Source organism: Schistocerca serialis, unplaced genomic scaffold, assembly GCF_023864345.2.
Source record: "Schistocerca serialis cubense isolate TAMUIC-IGC-003099 unplaced genomic scaffold, iqSchSeri2.2 HiC_scaffold_1413, whole genome shotgun sequence".
NCBI classification, from domain to species: Eukaryota; Metazoa; Arthropoda; class Insecta; order Orthoptera; family Acrididae; genus Schistocerca; species Schistocerca serialis.
The window spans coordinates 44,502-56,581 of record NW_026047640.1 but is presented as its reverse complement, the minus strand read 5'-3'; the positions used below and the strand labels follow the sequence as shown (position 1 = coordinate 56,581).

The following is a 12,080-nucleotide window of genomic DNA, read 5'->3' as shown; positions in this document are numbered from 1 at the left end:
GAATCCGAAGTGTGTTTCCCATTATGCCCGATTTTTAGATGTCGCTTTACGGACCGCCTTTACCACTTTAAATATTTCTCTCCTGCCATGATTATGTACTTCCATTTCCACTGTACCTTTTGGCGGGACATGCGGAATGCTGTATATGTATCTATTTTCTTGATGTCTGACAGTCAATTTGTCTCACCGGCTCGACTTTCCTCCCGCCATTGTGAACGGTTGTTCTTAGGATTCTCCCTAATTAGTCTTCTCTCCTGGATTTGACGTTTGTTCCCTATTGCTGACACTTACTTCATTTTTGTGACTATTTCTGGACCGTCGTTGACTTGTCCCTGAACTTTGGAACGGTGCTTCCAGATATTTTGTGTTTGTAATGGTTGCCTTCTGGGCACGGAAATCAAGCTTATCAAGCTTCTCGAGACGACGAAATATGTTTGCTGCTGCCGGAATTGCGTCGACTTCGCCATTCCCGTGCGCCAGACATATTTGGCAATGTTTAGTGTGGTTGTTTTTTGAGAGTCCCTTTCTTTGCTTTTCTCTGGCGGCGGTGGGCTACCGCTGCCGACTTGTGGTCATTGCCCTCCGAGCATGGTTTTTATTTGTGTTTTGCGTCTTCGTGACTCCTTCCTTACATTCCGTTATTCCACGTTTCTCGGGTTGGGAGGGCGCCGGAGACACTGTGGCCAGGCCTCGGATTGCGACCCCTGCCTGCTTTGCCTCCGCAGCCACCCTGGCCTGATCTTCCAAGAAAGTAAAAAAAAAAAAAAAAAAAAAAAAAATAAAAAAAAAAAAAAAAAAAAAATATCTATATATATATATATAATAATGCTCTGTCACACATTATTAAAGGGCGTACTACACACCACTCTTTCCGTTATTCCACGTTTCTCGGGTTGGGAGGGCGCCGGAGGCATTGTGGCCAGGCCTCGGATTGCGACCCCTGAGTGCTTTGCCTCCGTAGCCATCTTGGCCTGATCTTCAATATTAAAAAAAAAAGTTCTCGTCCAAAAAAAAAAAAAAAAAAAAAAAAAAAAAAAAAAAAAAAAAAAAAAAAAAGAAAAAAAGTTCTCGTCCGATCACCGAAGTTAAGCAACATCGGGCGTGGTTAGTACTTGGATGGGTGACCACCTGGGAACACCACGTGCTGTTGGCTCCCTTTCATTTACCTTTTTTTTTTATACCGCCCTCTTTCCGTACCACCGTAAAAAAAAAAAAAAAAAAAAAAAAGTTCTCGTCCGATCACCGAAGTTAAGCAACATCGGGCGTGGTTAGTACTTGGATGGGTGACCACCTGGGAACACCACGTGCTGTTGGCTCCCTTTCATTTACCTTTTTTTTTTATACCGCCCTCTTTCCATACCACCGTTCTGTTGTGACAAAGATTCTTGCTTAAGCATTTTAATCTACTGTAATGACCATAAGGTGCGAAATTGCAGTAAATATCTCAGTTTGAGGGAGAATGTGCTAACCAAGTTCGCCGGGAAGTCTTTGAAAACGACAAAACAGTACGAATCGGCAGATGTGTTCTGAAATACGTCAGCGCCTGTTGTTGTGTAGCGGTGTACAATTCCTACTTCGATATGTAATTATAAATTTATTCCTTAGTCGTCTCGTCTCGTCTCGTCATCTCCTGCAGACGTTTCTTGCGCTTGCGCTGTTATATGGGCCACGACCCGAGCGGCAGCGAGCGGCAGTCGAGCAAAGTCGGGACAAGTCGGGACGGGGACAGGGACAGGAATGGTGCGAATGCACTGCAAATTACGCAAACACCTCGTCTGAGGCGAGGCGAGGCGAGGCGAGGAAGCTCACATCGCCAGCAGTGGCGCCCTCCAACAACACTCTGCCACACCCCGCACAGGCCATACGCCGGTCGGCCGCGCGCCAGCCCTCCTGCGCTGGACACCAGGGACATGATGCATCTTCCGCGAGTGTCGAAGGCTGCACGCGCCAAGCGGATGACAGGAGGTGCAACGAGAAGCTGCGCGTCTCACACGCACGGCGGCGCGCCCGCTAATTCGGCAGTCGCTCTGCTAGCACGTCGGATTGCAGAAGGAAGTGCTTACAATTACAATTCTGTTCGTGTTTTATGTTGTAAAGTTGTTAGCTTGTAACGATGTAATGTTAATAAATAAATTTATAAATCTCACAAAAAAAAAAATACACGAAGCGCGTCCTTCCGGCTCATAAGTTTTGGAACTCAGGATTGCGTTCGTGCTAACGTGACGAATTGTCAATAAAAAAAAAAAAATGCGGCTGCTTTCGACCGAAAAGTATGATTTTGTGTGTGTTGGGATAAGAACTGAATGCGAATTCTGCCATGCGCCTACATTATATGGGCGCCAACGGCCATACCATGTTGAGTACACCGGTTCTCGTCCGATCACCGAAGTTAAGCAACATCGGGCGTGGTTAGTACTTGGATGGGTGACCACCTGGGAACACCACGTGCTGTTGGCTCCCTTTCATTTACCTTTTTTTTTTATACCGCCCTCTTTCCATACCACCGTTCTGTTGTGACAAAGATTCTTGCTTAAGCATTTTAATCTACTGTAATGACCATAAGGTGCGAAATTGCAGTAAATATCTCAGTTTGAGGGAGAATGTGCTAACCAAGTTCGCCGGGAAGTCTTTGAAAACGACAAAACAGTACGAATCGGCAGATGTGTTCTGAAATACGTCAGCGCCTGTTGTTGTGTAGCGGTGTACAATTCCTACTTCGATATGTAATTATAAATTTATTCCTTAGTCGTCTCGTCTCGTCTCGTCATCTCCTGCAGACGTTTCTTGCGCTTGCGCTGTTATATGGGCCACGACCCGAGCGGCAGCGAGCGGCAGTCGAGCAAAGTCGGGACAAGTCGGGACGGGGACAGGGACAGGAATGGTGCGAATGCACTGCAAATTACGCAAACACCTCGTCTGAGGCGAGGCGAGGCGAGGCGAGGAAGCTCACATCGCCAGCAGTGGCGCCCTCCAACAACACTCTGCCACACCCCGCACAGGCCATACGCCGGTCGGCCGCGCGCCAGCCCTCCTGCGCTGGACACCAGGGACATGATGCATCTTCCGCGAGTGTCGAAGGCTGCACGCGCCAAGCGGATGACAGGAGGTGCAACGAGAAGCTGCGCGTCTCACACGCACGGCGGCGCGCCCGCTAATTCGGCAGTCGCTCTGCTAGCACGTCGGATTGCAGAAGGAAGTGCTTACAATTACAATTCTGTTCGTGTTTTATGTTGTAAAGTTGTTAGCTTGTAACGATGTAATGTTAATAAATAAATTTATAAATCTCACAAAAAAAAAAATACACGAAGCGCGTCCTTCCGGCTCATAAGTTTTGGAACTCAGGATTGCGTTCGCGCTAACGTGACGAATTGTCAATAAAAAAAAAAAAATGCGGCTGCTTTCGACCGAAAAGTATGATTTTGTGTGTGTTGGGATAAGAACCGAATGCGAATTCTGCCATGCGCCTACATTATATGGGCGCCAACGGCCATACCATGTTGAGTACACCGGTTCTCGTCCGATCACCGAAGTTAAGCAACATCGGGCGTGGTTAGTACTTGGATGGGTGACCACCTGGGAACACCACGTGCTGTTGGCTCCCTTTCATTTACCTTTTTTTTTTATACCGCCCTCTTTCCATACCACCGTTCTGTTGTGACAAAGATTCTTGCTTAAGCATTTTAATCTACTGTAATGACCATAAGGTGCGAAATTGCAGTAAATATCTCAGTTTGAGGGAGAATGTGCTAACCAAGTTCGCCGGGAAGTCTTTGAAAACGACAAAACAGTACGAATCGGCAGATGTGTTCTGAAATACGTCAGCGCCTGTTGTTGTGTAGCGGTGTACAATTCCTACTTCGATATGTAATTATAAATTTATTCCTTAGTCGTCTCGTCTCGTCTCGTCATCTCCTGCAGACGTTTCTTGCGCTTGCGCTGTTATATGGGCCACGACCCGAGCGGCAGCGAGCGGCAGTCGAGCAAAGTCGGGACAAGTCGGGACGGGGACAGGGACAGGAATGGTGCGAATGCACTGCAAATTACGCAAACACCTCGTCTGAGGCGAGGCGAGGCGAGGCGAGGAAGCTCACATCGCCAGCAGTGGCGCCCTCCAACAACACTCTGCCACACCCCGCACAGGCCATACGCCGGTCGGCCGCGCGCCAGCCCTCCTGCGCTGGACACCAGGGACATGATGCATCTTCCGCGAGTGTCGAAGGCTGCACGCGCCAAGCGGATGACAGGAGGTGCAACGAGAAGCTGCGCGTCTCACACGCACGGCGGCGCGCCCGCTAATTCGGCAGTCGCTCTGCTAGCACGTCGGATTGCAGAAGGAAGTGCTTACAATTACAATTCTGTTCGTGTTTTATGTTGTAAAGTTGTTAGCTTGTAACGATGTAATGTTAATAAATAAATTTATAAATCTCACAAAAAAAAAAATACACGAAGCGCGTCCTTCCGGCTCATAAGTTTTGGAACTCAGGATTGCGTTCGCGCTAACGTGACGAATTGTCAATAAAAAAAAAAAAATGCGGCTGCTTTCGACCGAAAAGTATGATTTTGTGTGTGTTGGGATAAGAACCGAATGCGAATTCTGCCATGCGCCTACATTATATGGGCGCCAACGGCCATACCATGTTGAGTACACCGGTTCTCGTCCGATCACCGAAGTTAAGCAACATCGGGCGTGGTTAGTACTTGGATGGGTGACCACCTGGGAACACCACGTGCTGTTGGCTCCCTTTCATTTACCTTTTTTTTTTATACCGCCCTCTTTCCATACCACCGTTCTGTTGTGACAAAGATTCTTGCTTAAGCATTTTAATCTACTGTAATGACCATAAGGTGCGAAATTGCAGTAAATATCTCAGTTTGAGGGAGAATGTGCTAACCAAGTTCGCCGGGAAGTCTTTGAAAACGACAAAACAGTACGAATCGGCAGATGTGTTCTGAAATACGTCAGCGCCTGTTGTTGTGTAGCGGTGTACAATTCCTACTTCGATATGTAATTATAAATTTATTCCTTAGTCGTCTCGTCTCGTCTCGTCATCTCCTGCAGACGTTTCTTGCGCTTGCGCTGTTATATGGGCCACGACCCGAGCGGCAGCGAGCGGCAGTCGAGCAAAGTCGGGACAAGTCGGGACGGGGACAGGGACAGGAATGGTGCGAATGCACTGCAAATTACGCAAACACCTCGTCTGAGGCGAGGCGAGGCGAGGCGAGGAAGCTCACATCGCCAGCAGTGGCGCCCTCCAACAACACTCTGCCACACCCCGCACAGGCCATACGCCGGTCGGCCGCGCGCCAGCCCTCCTGCGCTGGACACCAGGGACATGATGCATCTTCCGCGAGTGTCGAAGGCTGCACGCGCCAAGCGGATGACAGGAGGTGCAACGAGAAGCTGCGCGTCTCACACGCACGGCGGCGCGCCCGCTAATTCGGCAGTCGCTCTGCTAGCACGTCGGATTGCAGAAGGAAGTGCTTACAATTACAATTCTGTTCGTGTTTTATGTTGTAAAGTTGTTAGCTTGTAACGATGTAATGTTAATAAATAAATTTATAAATCTCACAAAAAAAAAAATACACGAAGCGCGTCCTTCCGGCTCATAAGTTTTGGAACTCAGGATTGCGTTCGCGCTAACGTGACGAATTGTCAATAAAAAAAAAAAAATGCGGCTGCTTTCGACCGAAAAGTATGATTTTGTGTGTGTTGGGATAAGAACCGAATGCGAATTCTGCCATGCGCCTACATTATATGGGCGCCAACGGCCATACCATGTTGAGTACACCGGTTCTCGTCCGATCACCGAAGTTAAGCAACATCGGGCGTGGTTAGTACTTGGATGGGTGACCACCTGGGAACACCACGTGCTGTTGGCTCCCTTTCATTTACCTTTTTTTTTTATACCGCCCTCTTTCCATACCACCGTTCTGTTGTGACAAAGATTCTTGCTTAAGCATTTTAATCTACTGTAATGACCATAAGGTGCGAAATTGCAGTAAATATCTCAGTTTGAGGGAGAATGTGCTAACCAAGTTCGCCGGGAAGTCTTTGAAAACGACAAAACAGTACGAATCGGCAGATGTGTTCTGAAATACGTCAGCGCCTGTTGTTGTGTAGCGGTGTACAATTCCTACTTCGATATGTAATTATAAATTTATTCCTTAGTCGTCTCGTCTCGTCTCGTCATCTCCTGCAGACGTTTCTTGCGCTTGCGCTGTTATATGGGCCACGACCCGAGCGGCAGCGAGCGGCAGTCGAGCAAAGTCGGGACAAGTCGGGACGGGGACAGGGACAGGAATGGTGCGAATGCACTGCAAATTACGCAAACACCTCGTCTGAGGCGAGGCGAGGCGAGGCGAGGAAGCTCACATCGCCAGCAGTGGCGCCCTCCAACAACACTCTGCCACACCCCGCACAGGCCATACGCCGGTCGGCCGCGCGCCAGCCCTCCTGCGCTGGACACCAGGGACATGATGCATCTTCCGCGAGTGTCGAAGGCTGCACGCGCCAAGCGGATGACAGGAGGTGCAACGAGAAGCTGCGCGTCTCACACGCACGGCGGCGCGCCCGCTAATTCGGCAGTCGCTCTGCTAGCACGTCGGATTGCAGAAGGAAGTGCTTACAATTACAATTCTGTTCGTGTTTTATGTTGTAAAGTTGTTAGCTTGTAACGATGTAATGTTAATAAATAAATTTATAAATCTCACAAAAAAAAAAATACACGAAGCGCGTCCTTCCGGCTCATAAGTTTTGGAACTCAGGATTGCGTTCGCGCTAACGTGACGAATTGTCAATAAAAAAAAAAAAATGCGGCTGCTTTCGACCGAAAAGTATGATTTTGTGTGTGTTGGGATAAGAACCGAATGCGAATTCTGCCATGCGCCTACATTATATGGGCGCCAACGGCCATACCATGTTGAGTACACCGGTTCTCGTCCGATCACCGAAGTTAAGCAACATCGGGCGTGGTTAGTACTTGGATGGGTGACCACCTGGGAACACCACGTGCTGTTGGCTCCCTTTCATTTACCTTTTTTTTTTATACCGCCCTCTTTCCATACCACCGTTCTGTTGTGACAAAGATTCTTGCTTAAGCATTTTAATCTACTGTAATGACCATAAGGTGCGAAATTGCAGTAAATATCTCAGTTTGAGGGAGAATGTGCTAACCAAGTTCGCCGGGAAGTCTTTGAAAACGACAAAACAGTACGAATCGGCAGATGTGTTCTGAAATACGTCAGCGCCTGTTGTTGTGTAGCGGTGTACAATTCCTACTTCGATATGTAATTATAAATTTATTCCTTAGTCGTCTCGTCTCGTCTCGTCATCTCCTGCAGACGTTTCTTGCGCTTGCGCTGTTATATGGGCCACGACCCGAGCGGCAGCGAGCGGCAGTCGAGCAAAGTCGGGACAAGTCGGGACGGGGACAGGGACAGGAATGGTGCGAATGCACTGCAAATTACGCAAACACCTCGTCTGAGGCGAGGCGAGGCGAGGCGAGGAAGCTCACATCGCCAGCAGTGGCGCCCTCCAACAACACTCTGCCACACCCCGCACAGGCCATACGCCGGTCGGCCGCGCGCCAGCCCTCCTGCGCTGGACACCAGGGACATGATGCATCTTCCGCGAGTGTCGAAGGCTGCACGCGCCAAGCGGATGACAGGAGGTGCAACGAGAAGCTGCGCGTCTCACACGCACGGCGGCGCGCCCGCTAATTCGGCAGTCGCTCTGCTAGCACGTCGGATTGCAGAAGGAAGTGCTTACAATTACAATTCTGTTCGTGTTTTATGTTGTAAAGTTGTTAGCTTGTAACGATGTAATGTTAATAAATAAATTTATAAATCTCACAAAAAAAAAAATACACGAAGCGCGTCCTTCCGGCTCATAAGTTTTGGAACTCAGGATTGCGTTCGCGCTAACGTGACGAATTGTCAATAAAAAAAAAAAAATGCGGCTGCTTTCGACCGAAAAGTATGATTTTGTGTGTGTTGGGATAAGAACCGAATGCGAATTCTGCCATGCGCCTACATTATATGGGCGCCAACGGCCATACCATGTTGAGTACACCGGTTCTCGTCCGATCACCGAAGTTAAGCAACATCGGGCGTGGTTAGTACTTGGATGGGTGACCACCTGGGAACACCACGTGCTGTTGGCTCCCTTTCATTTACCTTTTTTTTTTATACCGCCCTCTTTCCATACCACCGTTCTGTTGTGACAAAGATTCTTGCTTAAGCATTTTAATCTACTGTAATGACCATAAGGTGCGAAATTGCAGTAAATATCTCAGTTTGAGGGAGAATGTGCTAACCAAGTTCGCCGGGAAGTCTTTGAAAACGACAAAACAGTACGAATCGGCAGATGTGTTCTGAAATACGTCAGCGCCTGTTGTTGTGTAGCGGTGTACAATTCCTACTTCGATATGTAATTATAAATTTATTCCTTAGTCGTCTCGTCTCGTCTCGTCATCTCCTGCAGACGTTTCTTGCGCTTGCGCTGTTATATGGGCCACGACCCGAGCGGCAGCGAGCGGCAGTCGAGCAAAGTCGGGACAAGTCGGGACGGGGACAGGGACAGGAATGGTGCGAATGCACTGCAAATTACGCAAACACCTCGTCTGAGGCGAGGCGAGGCGAGGCGAGGAAGCTCACATCGCCAGCAGTGGCGCCCTCCAACAACACTCTGCCACACCCCGCACAGGCCATACGCCGGTCGGCCGCGCGCCAGCCCTCCTGCGCTGGACACCAGGGACATGATGCATCTTCCGCGAGTGTCGAAGGCTGCACGCGCCAAGCGGATGACAGGAGGTGCAACGAGAAGCTGCGCGTCTCACACGCACGGCGGCGCGCCCGCTAATTCGGCAGTCGCTCTGCTAGCACGTCGGATTGCAGAAGGAAGTGCTTACAATTACAATTCTGTTCGTGTTTTATGTTGTAAAGTTGTTAGCTTGTAACGATGTAATGTTAATAAATAAATTTATAAATCTCACAAAAAAAAAAATACACGAAGCGCGTCCTTCCGGCTCATAAGTTTTGGAACTCAGGATTGCGTTCGCGCTAACGTGACGAATTGTCAATAAAAAAAAAAAATGCGGCTGCTTTCGACCGAAAAGTATGATTTTGTGTGTGTTGGGATAAGAACTGAATGCGAATTCTGCCATGCGCCTACATTATATGGGCGCCAACGGCCATACCATGTTGAGTACACCGGTTCTCGTCCGATCACCGAAGTTAAGCAACATCGGGCGTGGTTAGTACTTGGATGGGTGACCACCTGGGAACACCACGTGCTGTTGGCTCCCTTTCATTTACCTTTTTTTTTTATACCGCCCTCTTTCCATACCACCGTTCTGTTGTGACAAAGATTCTTGCTTAAGCATTTTAATCTACTGTAATGACCATAAGGTGCGAAATTGCAGTAAATATCTCAGTTTGAGGGAGAATGTGCTAACCAAGTTCGCCGGGAAGTCTTTGAAAACGACAAAACAGTACGAATCGGCAGATGTGTTCTGAAATACGTCAGCGCCTGTTGTTGTGTAGCGGTGTACAATTCCTACTTCGATATGTAATTATAAATTTATTCCTTAGTCGTCTCGTCTCGTCTCGTCATCTCCTGCAGACGTTTCTTGCGCTTGCGCTGTTATATGGGCCACGACCCGAGCGGCAGCGAGCGGCAGTCGAGCAAAGTCGGGACAAGTCGGGACGGGGACAGGGACAGGAATGGTGCGAATGCACTGCAAATTACGCAAACACCTCGTCTGAGGCGAGGCGAGGCGAGGCGAGGAAGCTCACATCGCCAGCAGTGGCGCCCTCCAACAACACTCTGCCACACCCCGCACAGGCCATACGCCGGTCGGCCGCGCGCCAGCCCTCCTGCGCTGGACACCAGGGACATGATGCATCTTCCGCGAGTGTCGAAGGCTGCACGCGCCAAGCGGATGACAGGAGGTGCAACGAGAAGCTGCGCGTCTCACACGCACGGCGGCGCGCCCGCTAATTCGGCAGTCGCTCTGCTAGCACGTCGGATTGCAGAAGGAAGTGCTTACAATTACAATTCTGTTCGTGTTTTATGTTGTAAAGTTGTTAGCTTGTAACGATGTAATGTTAATAAATAAATTTATAAATCTCACAAAAAAAAAAATACACGAAGCGCGTCCTTCCGGCTCATAAGTTTTGGAACTCAGGATTGCGTTCGCGCTAACGTGACGAATTGTCAATAAAAAAAAAAAATGCGGCTGCTTTCGACCGAAAAGTATGATTTTGTGTGTGTTGGGATAAGAACCGAATGCGAATTCTGCCATGCGCCTACATTATATGGGCGCCAACGGCCATACCATGTTGAGTACACCGGTTCTCGTCCGATCACCGAAGTTAAGCAACATCGGGCGTGGTTAGTACTTGGATGGGTGACCACCTGGGAACACCACGTGCTGTTGGCTCCCTTTCATTTACCTTTTTTTTTTATACCGCCCTCTTTCCATACCACCGTTCTGTTGTGACAAAGATTCTTGCTTAAGCATTTTAATCTACTGTAATGACCATAAGGTGCGAAATTGCAGTAAATATCTCAGTTTGAGGGAGAATGTGCTAACCAAGTTCGCCGGGAAGTCTTTGAAAACGACAAAACAGTACGAATCGGCAGATGTGTTCTGAAATACGTCAGCGCCTGTTGTTGTGTAGCGGTGTACAATTCCTACTTCGATATGTAATTATAAATTTATTCCTTAGTCGTCTCGTCTCGTCTCGTCATCTCCTGCAGACGTTTCTTGCGCTTGCGCTGTTATATGGGCCACGACCCGAGCGGCAGCGAGCGGCAGTCGAGCAAAGTCGGGACAAGTCGGGACGGGGACAGGGACAGGAATGGTGCGAATGCACTGCAAATTACGCAAACACCTCGTCTGAGGCGAGGCGAGGCGAGGCGAGGAAGCTCACATCGCCAGCAGTGGCGCCCTCCAACAACACTCTGCCACACCCCGCACAGGCCATACGCCGGTCGGCCGCGCGCCAGCCCTCCTGCGCTGGACACCAGGGACATGATGCATCTTCCGCGAGTGTCGAAGGCTGCACGCGCCAAGCGGATGACAGGAGGTGCAACGAGAAGCTGCGCGTCTCACACGCACGGCGGCGCGCCCGCTAATTCGGCAGTCGCTCTGCTAGCACGTCGGATTGCAGAAGGAAGTGCTTACAATTACAATTCTGTTCGTGTTTTATGTTGTAAAGTTGTTAGCTTGTAACGATGTAATGTTAATAAATAAATTTATAAATCTCACAAAAAAAAAAATACACGAAGCGCGTCCTTCCGGCTCATAAGTTTTGGAACTCAGGATTGCGTTCGCGCTAACGTGACGAATTGTCAATAAAAAAAAAAAATGCGGCTGCTTTCGACCGAAAAGTATGATTTTGTGTGTGTTGGGATAAGAACCGAATGCGAATTCTGCCATGCGCCTACATTATATGGGCGCCAACGGCCATACCATGTTGAGTACACCGGTTCTCGTCCGATCACCGAAGTTAAGCAACATCGGGCGTGGTTAGTACTTGGATGGGTGACCACCTGGGAACACCACGTGCTGTTGGCTCCCTTTCATTTACCTTTTTTTTTTTATACCGCCCTCTTTCCATACCACCGTTCTGTTGTGACAAAGATTCTTGCTTAAGCATTTTAATCTACTGTAATGACCATAAGGTGCGAAATTGCAGTAAATATCTCAGTTTGAGGGAGAATGTGCTAACCAAGTTCGCCGGGAAGTCTTTGAAAACGACAAAACAGTACGAATCGGCAGATGTGTTCTGAAATACGTCAGCGCCTGTTGTTGTGTAGCGGTGTACAATTCCTACTTCGATATGTAATTATAAATTTATTCCTTAGTCGTCTCGTCTCGTCTCGTCATCTCCTGCAGACGTTTCTTGCGCTTGCGCTGTTATATGGGCCACGACCCGAGCGGCAGCGAGCGGCAGTCGAGCAAAGTCGGGACAAGTCGGGACGGGGACAGGGACAGGAATGGTGCGAATGCACTGCAAATTACGCAAACACCTCGTCTGAGGCGAGGCGAGGCGAGGCGAGGAAGCTCACATCG

General features: G+C 49.0%; 9 non-coding genes across 9 annotated transcripts; all 9 read left to right on the top strand.

Annotated features, from left to right (window-relative positions):
- Positions 1 to 2,338: 2,338 nt before the first annotated feature.
- On the top strand, positions 2,339 to 2,457 carry LOC126442939 (5S ribosomal RNA). The gene has a single exon (XR_007581761.1). It is a non-coding gene; the product is annotated as a 5S ribosomal RNA (ribosomal RNA).
- Positions 2,458 to 3,479: 1,022 nt separating this feature from the next.
- LOC126442938 (5S ribosomal RNA) lies at positions 3,480 to 3,598 on the top strand. Its single transcript, XR_007581760.1, has one exon. It is a non-coding gene; the product is annotated as a 5S ribosomal RNA (ribosomal RNA).
- A 1,022-nt stretch (positions 3,599 to 4,620) lies between these two features.
- Positions 4,621 to 4,739, top strand: LOC126442937 (5S ribosomal RNA). The gene has a single exon (XR_007581759.1). It is a non-coding gene; the product is annotated as a 5S ribosomal RNA (ribosomal RNA).
- Positions 4,740 to 5,761: 1,022 nt separating this feature from the next.
- On the top strand, positions 5,762 to 5,880 carry LOC126442936 (5S ribosomal RNA). Its single transcript, XR_007581758.1, has one exon. It is a non-coding gene; the product is annotated as a 5S ribosomal RNA (ribosomal RNA).
- A 1,022-nt stretch (positions 5,881 to 6,902) lies between these two features.
- Positions 6,903 to 7,021, top strand: LOC126442935 (5S ribosomal RNA). The gene has a single exon (XR_007581757.1). It is a non-coding gene; the product is annotated as a 5S ribosomal RNA (ribosomal RNA).
- A 1,022-nt stretch (positions 7,022 to 8,043) lies between these two features.
- LOC126442933 (5S ribosomal RNA) lies at positions 8,044 to 8,162 on the top strand. Its single transcript, XR_007581755.1, has one exon. It is a non-coding gene; the product is annotated as a 5S ribosomal RNA (ribosomal RNA).
- A 1,021-nt stretch (positions 8,163 to 9,183) lies between these two features.
- LOC126442931 (5S ribosomal RNA) lies at positions 9,184 to 9,302 on the top strand. Its single transcript, XR_007581754.1, has one exon. It is a non-coding gene; the product is annotated as a 5S ribosomal RNA (ribosomal RNA).
- Positions 9,303 to 10,323: 1,021 nt separating this feature from the next.
- On the top strand, positions 10,324 to 10,442 carry LOC126442930 (5S ribosomal RNA). Its single transcript, XR_007581753.1, has one exon. It is a non-coding gene; the product is annotated as a 5S ribosomal RNA (ribosomal RNA).
- A 1,021-nt stretch (positions 10,443 to 11,463) lies between these two features.
- Positions 11,464 to 11,582, top strand: LOC126442929 (5S ribosomal RNA). The gene has a single exon (XR_007581752.1). It is a non-coding gene; the product is annotated as a 5S ribosomal RNA (ribosomal RNA).
- Positions 11,583 to 12,080: the final 498 nt, after the last annotated feature.